Source organism: Cheilinus undulatus, linkage group 16 (assembly GCF_018320785.1).
Source record: "Cheilinus undulatus linkage group 16, ASM1832078v1, whole genome shotgun sequence".
Taxonomy (NCBI): Eukaryota; Metazoa; Chordata; class Actinopteri; order Labriformes; family Labridae; genus Cheilinus; species Cheilinus undulatus.
Window position 1 is genome coordinate 48021991 of NC_054880.1, and position 10571 is coordinate 48032561.

Here is a 10571-nt window from a genome sequence, read left to right on the forward strand (position 1 = left end):
ACTGAAGGTCATAAAGCAGCGTCATCAGGCTCCAGCTGAACCACTTCACTGACTTTCTAATCCTCCAAAGAAAGCCTGAACATGTCTTCTATTCCAGCGTGTCACCACCCCGGCTACTCAACATAACACAACAGTCTCTGTGACAGTCGCTCTGTCAGAGGCACTCAGATGACCCTAATGCAATCCTTCAGAACATGCTGGGAACAAATTGAGGACAAAATGGCCACAGCGCATCCCCTCCTGTTCATCGTCTCAGGAGGGCAAACGTTTTATCCTCAGCAGAAAAAAACCCCAGAATAACAGCGTCTCCAGAAGCTAGCAGGAGAATTGCTCAGGCGCCGGCACTGTCATGTCTGTATAAACAGGCATTGATTTTTCTGTCCAGCCCTGGCACCTCAGCCATTTATACTCAGCTCTGTGGTTGGGGCCCGGCGGGGGCTGGAGAAATTCTGTTACAGTCCAGTCGGGCCCTTGAGGCCTGTGTGTGAGAATAGATTTCACCTGTAAACGAGGAAAGGGACTGGAGCCACTTAACAAGGGCAGGCTGTGTCACCAGAGGGCAGGACGGGTGAAGTCATCCTGGATGGATAACGACACAGAGTGGGGAAAGGAGGAAAGATTGATACTGAGAGGGAAAAGGAAGTGAAAAAGAGGGTTTAAAAGGAGTAAGAGAAAAAAGGAGAAAGGAGAGAGAGAGAGATATTTATGAGCTATGAGAAAGAAACAGATTAAGAGGCTCTTTTTTTCTGCTCCATCTGTGAAAGGCATAGAAGTTTCACCTAGAATGACAAAACACCTGGAAATATCAGCTAAACCACTCAGTACATTTGAATATGACGGCTCAGACCTAAAGACAGAAAAAAATCTGAGTTTTACAGTCAAAAAAACAAATAAATGAGTTTATTATACAATCAGGCACATGTAAGACTGTCACAATTAGACACAGGTGAGACTAGAACAATCAGACACAGGTGAGACTAGAACAATCAGACACAGGTGAGACTGGAACAATCAGACACAGGTGAGACTGGAACAACCAGACACAGGTGAGACTGGAACAATCAGACACATATGAGACTGGAACAACCAGACAAGTGAGACTGGAACAATCAGACAGAGGCTAGACTGTAACAATCAGACACAGGTGAGACTGGAACAATCAGACACAGGTGAGACTGGAACAATCAGACACAGGTGAGACTGGAACAATCAGACACAGATGAGACTGGAACAACCAGACAAGTGAGACTGGAACAATCAGACAGAGGCTAGACTGTAACAATCAGACACAGGTGAGACTGGAACAGTCAGACACAGGTGAGACTGGAACAGTCAGACACAGGTGAGACTGGAACAGTCAGACACAGGTGAGACTGGAACAACCAGACAAGTGAGACTGGAACAATCAGACACAGGTGAGACTGGAACAGTCAGACACAGGTGAGACTGGAACAGTAAGACACAAGTAAGTCTGTCACAATCAGACACAGGTGAGACTGGAACAATCACACACAGGTGAGACTGGAAAAATCAGACACAGGTGAGACTGGAACAATCAGACACAGGTGAGACTGGAACAATCAGACACAGGTGAGACTGAAACAATCACACACAGGTGAGACTGAAACAATCAGACACAGGTGAGACTGGAACAACCAGACACAGGTGAGACTGGAACAATCAGACACAGGTGAGACTGGAACAATCAGACACAGGTGAGACTGGAATAATCAGACACATGTGAGACTTGAACAATCAGACACAGGTGAGACTGGAACAACCAGACACAGGTGAGACTGGAAAAATCAGACACATGTGAGACTGGAACAATCACATACAGGTGAGACTGGAAAAATCAGACACAGGTGAGACTGGAAAAATCAGACACATGTGAGACTGGAACAATCACATACAGGTGAGACTGGAAAAATCAGACACAGGTGAGACTGGAACAATCAGACACAGGTGAGACTGGAACAACCAGACACAGGTGAGACTAGAATAATCAGACACAGGTGAGACTGGAATAATCAGACACAGGTGAGACTGGAATAATCAGACACAGGTGAGACTGGAACAACCAGACACAGGTGAGACTGGAACAATCAGACACAGGTGAGACTGGAACAGTCGGACACAAGTAAGGCTGTCACAGTCAGACACAGGTGAGACTTGAACAGTCAGACACAGGTGAGACTGGAACAATCAGACACAGGTGAGACTGGAACAACCAGACACAGGTGAGACTGGAACAATCAGACACAGGTGAGACTGGAACAGTCAGACACAGGTGAGACTGGAACAGTCGGACACAAGTAAGGCTGGAACAGTCGGACACAGGTGAGACTGGAACAACCACACACAGGTGAGACTGGAACAATCAGACACAGGTGAGACTGGAACAATCAGACACAGGTGAGACTGGAACAATCAGACACAGGTGAGACTGGAACAATCAGACACAGGTGACACTGGAACAGTCGGACACAAGTAAGGCTGTCACAATCACACACAGGTGAGACTGGAAAAATCAGACACAGGTGAGACTGGAACAATCAGACACAGGTGAGACTGGAACAATCAGACACAGGTGAGACTGGAACAATCAGACACAGGTGAGACTGGAACAGTCGGACACAGGTGACACTGGAACAGTCGGACACAAGTAAGGCTGTCACAATCACACACAGGTGAGACTGGAAAAATCAGACACAGGTGAGACTGGAACAATCAGACACAGGTGAGACTGGAACAGTCGGACACAGGTGAGACTGGAACAATCAGACACAGGTGAGACTGGAACAGTCGGACACAAGTAAGGCTGTCACAATCAGACACAGGTGAGACTAGAACAGTCAGACACAGGTGAGACTGGGGCAATCAGACACAGGTGAGACTGGAACAATCAGACACAGGTGAGACTGGAACAATCAGACACAGGTGAGACTGGAACAGTCGCACACAAGTAAGGCTGTCACAATCAGACACAGGTGAGACTGGAACAATCAGACACAGGTGAGACTGGAACAGTCAGACACAGGTGAGACTGGAACAATCAGACACATGTGAGACTGGAACAATCACATACAGGTGAGACTGGAAAAATCAGACACAGGTGAGACTGGAACAGTCAGACACATGTGAGACTGGAACAATCAGACACAGGTGAGACTGGAACAGTCAGACACAGGTGAGACTGGAACAATCAGACACAGGTGAGACTTGAACAATCAGACACAGGTGAGACTGGAACAATCGGACACAGGTGAGACTGGAACAATCGGACACAGGTGAGACTGGAACAATCAGACACAGGTAAGGCTGTCACAATCAGTCACAGGTGAGACTAGAACAATCAGACACAGGTGAGACTGGAACAATCAGATACAGGTGAGACTGGAACAATCAGACACAGGTGAGACTGGAACAATCAGACACAGGTGAGACTGAAACAATCAGACACAGGTGAGACTGGAACAGTCAGACACAGGTGAGACTGGAACAATCTCACACAGGTGAGACTGGAATAATCAGACAGGTGAGACTGGAACAATCAGACACAAGTAAGGCTGTCACAATCAGACACAGGTGAGACTGGAAAAATCAGACACAGGTAAGACTGGAACAATCAGACACAGGTGAGACTGGAACAATCAGACACAGGTGGGACTGGAACAACCAGACACAGGTGAGACTGGAACAATCAGACACAGGTGAGACTGGAACAGTCAGACACAGGTGAGACTGAACAATCAGACACAGGTGAGACTAGAACAGTCGGACACAGGTGAGACTGGAACAATCAGACACAGGTGAGACTTGAACAATCAGACACAGGTGAGACTGGAAAAATCAGACACAGGTGAGACTGGAACAATCAGACACAGGTGAGACTGGAACAATCAGATACAGGTGAGACTGGAACAATCAGACACATTTGAGACTGGAACAATCAGACACAGGTGAGACTGAAACAATCAGACACAGGTGAGACTGGAACAGTCAGACACAGGTGAGACTGGAACAGTCGGACACAGGTGAGACTAGAATAATCAGACACAGGTGAGACTAGAATAATCAGACACAGGTGAGACTGGAATAATCAGACACAGGTGAGACTGGAATAATCAGACACAGGTGAGACTGGAACAACCAGACACAGGTGAGACTGGAACAATCAGACACAGGTGAGACTGGAACAATCAGACACAGGTGAGACTGGAACAATCAGACACAGGTGAGACTGGAACAGTCAGACACAGGTGAGACTGGAACAATCAGACACATATGAGATTGGAACAATCAGACACAGGTGAGAATGGAATAATCAGACACAGGTGAGACTAGAATAATCAGACACAGGTGAGACTGGAACAATCAGACACAGGTGAGACTGGAAAAATCAGACACATGTGAGACTGGAACAATCACACAGGTGAGACTGGAAAAATCAGACACAGGTGAGACTGGAACAACCAGACAAGTGAGACTGGAACAATCAGACACAGGTGAGACTGGAATAATCAGACAGGTGAGACTGGAACAATCAGACACAAGTAAGGCTGTCACAATCAGACACAGGTGAGACTGGAATAATCAGACACAGGTAAGACTGGAACAATCAGACACAGGTGGGACTGGAACAACCAGACACAGGTGAGACTGGAACAATCAGACACAGGTGAGACTGGAACAGTCAGACACAGGTGAGACTGAACAATCAGACACAGGTGAGACTAGAACAGTCGGACACAGGTGAGACTGGAAAAATCAGACACATGTGAGACTGGAACAATCAGACACAGGTGAGACTGGAACAATCACACACAGGTGAGACTGGAAAAATCAGACACATATGAGACTGGAACAATCAGACACATGTGAGACTAGAAAAATCAGACACATGTGAGACTTGAACAATCAGACACAGGTGAGACTGGAACAATCAGACACAGGTGAGACTGGAACAATCAGACACAGGTGAGACTAGAATAATCAGACACAGGTGAGACTGGAATAATCAGACACAGGTGAGACTGGAATAATCAGACACAGGTGAGACTGGAACAACCAGACACAGGTGAGACTGGAACAACCAGACACAGGTGAGACTGGAAAAATCAGACACATGTGAGACTGGAACAATCAGACACATGTGAGACTGGAACAATCAGACACAGGTGAGACTGGAACAATCACACACAGGTGAGACTGGAAAAATCAGACACATATGAGACTGGAACAATCAGACACATGTGAGACTAGAAAAATCAGACACATGTGAGACTGGAACAATCAGACACAGGTGAGACTGGAACAATCAGACACAGGTGAGACTGGAACAATCAGACACAGGTGAGACTAGAATAATCAGACACAGGTGAGACTGGAATAATCAGACACAGGTGAGACTGGAACAATCAGACACAGGTGAGACTGGAACAACCAGACACAGGTGAGACTGGAACAACCAGACACAGGTGAGACTGGAAAAATCATACACATGTGAGACTGGAACAATCAGACACATGTGAGACTGGAACAATCAGACACATGTGAGACTGGAAAAATCAAACACAGGTGACACTGGAACAATCAGACACAGGTGAGACTGGAACAATCAGACACAGGTGAGACTGGAACAACCAGACACAGGTGAGACTGGAACAACCAGACACAGGTGAGACTGGAACAATCAGACACAGGTGACACTGGAACAATCACACACAGGTGAGACTGGAACAATCAGACACAGGTGAGACTGGAACAGTCAGACACAGGTGAGACTGGAACAATCTCACACAGGTGAGACTGGAATAATAAGACAGGTAAGACTGGAACAATCAGACACAAGTAAGGCTGTCACAATCAGACACAAGTGAGACTGGAATAATCAGACACAGGTAAGACTGGAACAATCAGACACAGGTGAGACTGGAACAATCAGACACAGGTGGGACTGGAACAACCAGACACAGGTGAGACTGGAACAATCAGACACAGGTGAGACTGGAACAGTCAGACACAGGTGAGACTGGACAATAAGACACAGGTGAGACTTGAACAGTCGGACACAGGTGAGACTGGAACAATAAGACACAGGTGAGACTGGAACAATCACATACAGGTGAGACTGGAAAAATCAGACACAGGTGACACTGGAACAGTCAGACACATGTGAGACTGGAACAATCAGACACATGTGAGACTGGAAAAATCAGACACAGGTGAGACTGGAACAACCAGACACAGGTGAGACTGGAACAATCAGACACAGGTGAGACTGGAACAGTCAGACACAGGTGAGACTGGAACAATCAGACACAGGTGAGACTGGAACAGTCAGACACAGGTGAGACTGGAACAATCAGACACAGGTGAGACTGGAAAAATCAAACACAGGTGACACTGGAACAATCAGACACAGGTGAGACTGGAACAACCAGACACAGGTGAGACTGGAACAATCAGACACAGGTGAGACTGGAACAATCAGACACAGGTGAGACTGGAACAACCAGACACAGGTGAGACTGGAACAATCAGACACAGGTGAGACTGGAACAATCAGACACAGGTGAGACTGGAATAATCAGACACAGGTGAGACTGGAACAATCAGACACAGGTAAGACTGGAACAATCAGACACAGGTGAGACTGGAACAATCAGACACAGGTGAGACTGGAACAATCAGACACAGGTGAGACTGGAACAGTCAGACACAGGTGAGACTGGAACAATCAGACACATATGAGATTGGAACAATCAGACACAGGTGAGAATGGAATAATCAGACACAGGTGAGACTAGAATAATCAGACACAGGTGAGACTGGAATAATCAGACACAGGTGAGACTTGAACAATCAGACACAGGTGAGACTGGAACAATCAGACACAGGTGAGACTGGAAAAATCAGACACATGTGAGACTGGAACAATCACACAGGTGAGACTGGAAAAATCAGACACAGGTGAGACTGGAACAATCAGACACAGGTGAGACTGGAACAATCAGACACATGTGAGACTGGAACAATCAGACACAGGTGAGACTGGAAAAATCAGACACGTGAGACTGGAACAATCAGACACAGGTGAGACTGGAACAGTCGGACACAAGTAAGGCTGTCACAATCAGACACAGGTGAGACTTGAACAATCAGACACAGGCGAGACTGGAACAACCAGACACAGGTGAGACTGGAACAATTAGACACAGGTGAGACTGGAACAGTCGGACACAAGTAAGGCTGTCACAATCAGACACAGGTGAGACTTGAACAATCAGACACAGGTGAGACTGGAACAACCAGACACAGGTGAGACTGGAACAATCAGACACAGGTGACACTGGAACAATCACACACAGGTGAGACTGGAACAATCACACACAGGTGAGACTGGAACAATCAGACACAGGTGAGACTGAAACAATCAGACACAGGTGAGACTGGAACAGTCAGACACAGGTGAGACTGGAACAATCTCACACAGGTGAGACTGGAATAATAAGACAGGTAAGACTGGAACAATCAGACACAAGTAAGGCTGTCACAATCAGACACAAGTGAGACTGGAATAATCAGACACAGGTAAGACTGGAACAATCAGACACAGGTGAGACTGGAACAATCAGACACAGGTGGGACTGGAACAACCAGACACAGGTGAGACTGGAACAATCAGACACAGGTGAGACTGGAACAGTCAGACACAGGTGAGACTGAACAATAAGACACAGGTGAGACTTGAACAGTCAGACACAGGTGAGACTGGAACAATAAGACACAGGTGAGACTGGAACAATCACATACAGGTGAGACTGGAAAATCAGACACAGGTGAGACTGGAACAGTCAGACACATGTGAGACTGGAACAATCAGACACATGTGAGACTGGAAAAATCAGACACAGGTGAGACTGGAACAACCAGACACAGGTGAGACTGGAACAATCAGACACAGGTGAGACTGGAACAGTCAGACACAGGTGAGACTGGAACAATCAGACACAGGTGAGACTGGAACAGTCAGACACAGGTGAGACTGGAACAATCAGACACAGGTGAGACTTGAACAATCAGACACAGGTGAGACTGGAACAATCAGACACAGGTGAGACTGGAACAATCAGACACAGGTGAGACTGGAACAATCAGACACAGGTAAGGCTGTCACAATCAGTCACAGGTGAGACTAGAACAATCAGACACAGGTGAGACTGGAACAATCAGATACAGGTGAGACTGGAACAATCAGACACAGGTGAGACTGGAACAATCAGACACAGGTGAGACTGAAACAATCAGACACAGGTGAGACTGGAACAGTCAGACACAGGTGAGACTGGAACAATCTCACACAGGTGAGACTGGAATAATCAGACAGGTGAGACTGGAACAATCAGACACAAGTAAGGCTGTCACAATCAGACACAGGTGAGACTGGAACAACCAGACACAGGTGAGACTGAACAATCAGACACAGGTGAGACTAGAACAGTCGGACACAGGTGAGACTGGAAAAATCAGACACATGTGAGACTGGAACAATCAGACACAGGTGAGACTGGAACAATCACACACAGGTGAGACTGGAAAAATCAGACACATATGAGACTGGAAAAATCAGACACATATGAGACTGGAACAATCAGACACAGGTGAGACTGGAACAACCAGACACAGGTGAGACTGGAACAATCAGACACAGGTGAGACTGGAATAATCAGACACAGGTGAGACTGGAACAATCAGAAACGGGTGACACAGGGACAGTCGGACACAAGCTGTCACAATCAGACACAGGTGAGACTGGAACAATCAGACACAGGTGAGACAGGGACAGACTGGAACAATCAGACACAGGTGAGACAGGGACAGACTGGAACAATCAGACACAGGTGAGACAGGGACAGACTGGAACAATCAGACACAGGTGAGACAGGGACAGACTGGAACAATCAGACACAGGTGAGACAGGGACAGACTGGAACAATCAGACACAGGTGACACAAGGACAGTCTGGGACACAAGTAAGGCTGTCACAATCAGACACAGGTGAGACTGGAACAATCAGACACAGGTGAGACTGGAACAGTCAGACACAGGTGAGACTGGAACAATCAGACACATGTGAGACTGGAACAATCACATACAGGTGAGACTGGAAAAATCAGACACAGGTGAGACTGGAACAGTCAGACACATGTGAGACTGGAACAATCAGACACATGTGAGACTGGAAAAATCAGACACAGGTGAGACTGGAACAATCAGACACAGGTGAGACTGGAACAGTCAGACACAGGTGAGACTGGAACAATCAGACACAGGTGAGACTGGAACAATCAGACACAGGTAAGGCTGTCACAATCAGTCACAGGTGAGACTAGAACAATCAGACACAGGTGAGACTGGAACAATCAGATACAGGTGAGACTGGAACAATCAGACACAGGTGAGACTGGAACAATCAGACACAGGTGAGACTGAAACAATCAGACACATGTGAGACTGGAACAGTCAGACACAGGTGAGACTGGAACAATCTCACACAGGTGAGACTGGAATAATCAGACAGGTGAGACTGGAACAATCAGACACAAGTAAGGCTGTCACAATCAGACACAGGTGAGACTGGAATAATCAGACACAGGTAAGACTGGAACAATCAGACACAGGTGAGACTGGAACAATCAGACACAGGTGGGACTGGAACAACCAGACAAAGGTGAGACTGGAACAATCAGACACAGGTGAGACTGGAACAGTCAGACACAGGTGAGACTGAACAATCAGAAACAGGTGAGACTAGAACAGTCGGACACAGGTGAGACTGGAAAAATCAGACACATGTGAGACTGGAACAATCAGACACAGGTGACACTGGAACAATCACACACAGGTGACACTGGAACAATCACACACAGGTGAGACTGGAACAATCAGACACATGTGAGACTAGAAAAATCAGACACATGTGAGACTGGAACAATCAGACACAGGTGAGACTGGAACAATCAGACACAGGTGAGACTGACACAATCAGACACAGGTGAGACTAGAATAATCAGACACAGGTGAGACTGGAATAATCAGACACAGGTGAGACTGGAATAATCAGACACAGGTGAGACTGGAACAACCAGACACAGGTGAGACTGGAACAACCAGACACAGGTGAGACTGGAAAAATCAGACACATGTGAGACTGGAACAATCAGACACATGTGAGACTGGAACAATCAGACACATGTGAGACTGGAAAAATCAAACACAGGTGACACTGGAACAATCAGACACAGGTGAGACTGGAACAACCAGACACAGGTGAGACTGGAACAACCAGACACAGGTGAGACTGGAAAAATCAGACACATGTGAGACTTGAACAATCACACACAGGTGAGACTGGAAAAATCACACACAGGTGAGACTGGAACAATCAGACACAGGTGAGACTGGAACAATCAGACACATGTGAGACTGGAACAATCAGACACAGGTGAGACTGGAACAGTCGGACACAAGTAAGGCTGTCACAATCAGACACAGGTGAGACTTGA